A 1,539-nucleotide genomic window follows, 5' to 3' on the forward strand; every position below is an offset into this window, starting at 1 on the left:
CAACGGAAGCACTGCGAAGTTCTTCCCTCGAAGTGTCCGGTGCCTCTGGATTGTTGAAAGACGCGGGTGGAGTCGACACTCCTTGATGTCGCTTGAAGCTACGTCGGTATTTCCCCAAAGAGGAAGGGATGATGCAGCATAACGGCGGTACGTATTTCTCTCATATATGAAACCAAGGTTATCGAAATAGTAGGAGAACCAAGCAACACAACGTAAACAGCCCCTGCACACAAATAACAACACCTCGCAACCCGACAAGTTAAAGGGGTTGTCAATCCCTTTCGGGTAACGGCGCCAGAAATTGTGTGTTGACGGGAGAAAGTTGTAATAGATTGAATAAATAGGTCGCAAATAAATAAAGTGCAGCAAAGTATTTTTGTATTTTTGGTTTAATAGATCTGCATAAAAAGTGCAAATAAAAATAGATCGCAAAGCAAATATATGAGAAAGAAGACCCGGGGGTCGTAGATTTCACTAGTGGCTTCTCTCGAGAAAGATAGCAAACGGTGGGTAAACAAATTACTATTGGGCAATTGATAGAACTTCAAATAATTATGACGATATCGAGGCAATGATCATTACATAGGCATGACGTCCAAGATAAGTAGACCGACTACTGCGTGCATCTACTACTATTACTCCACACATCGACCGCTATCCAGCATGCATCTAGTGTATTAAGTTCATGGAAAAACGGAGTAATGCAATAAGAACGATGACATGATGTAGACAAGATCCATTTATCTATGGCGGTAGATATAGATCCCATCTTTTTATCCTTAGTAGCAACGATACATACGTGTCGGTTCCCGTCACTGGGATCAAGCACCGTAAGATCGAACCCACTACCAGGCACCTCTTCCCATTGCAAGATAAATAGATCAAGTTGGCAAACAAAACCCAAATATCGGGGAAGAAATACGAGGCTATAAGAGATCATGCATATAAGAGATCAAAGAAACTCAAATAACTTTCATGGATATAAAATGATATGATTGATCATAAACTCGAAGTTCATCAGATCCCAACAAACACACTGCAAAAAGAGTTACATCATATGGATCTCCAAGAGACCATTGTATTGAGAATTCAGCGAGAGAGAAAAAGCCATCTAGCTACTAACTACGGACCCGAAGGTCTACAAAGAACTACTCACGCATCATCGGAGAGGCACCAATGGAGGTGGTGAACCCCATCCGAGATGGTGTCTATATTGGATCCGGTGATTTTGGATTCTGCGGCGGCTGGATGAATATTTCGTCGATGCTTCTAGGGTTCTGGAATTTTTGGGGTATTTATAGGGCAAAGAGGCGGTCCGGGGGGCACCCGTGGTGGGCACAACCCACCAGGGCGCGCCTGGGCCTCCTAGCGCGCCCTTGTGGGTTGTCCCCTCCTCGGGAGTCCCCCCAGGTACAACCAGGGCCCAACTTCTTCCTTTTGGCCCATAAAAAATCATCGTGGAGTTTCGTGGCATTTGGACTTCGTCTGATATTGATTTTCTGTGATGTAAACAACATGGAAAAATAGCAACTGGCACTT

This window comes from Aegilops tauschii, chromosome 3 (genome assembly GCF_002575655.3).
Source record: "Aegilops tauschii subsp. strangulata cultivar AL8/78 chromosome 3, Aet v6.0, whole genome shotgun sequence".
Taxonomy (NCBI): domain Eukaryota; kingdom Viridiplantae; phylum Streptophyta; class Magnoliopsida; order Poales; family Poaceae; genus Aegilops; species Aegilops tauschii.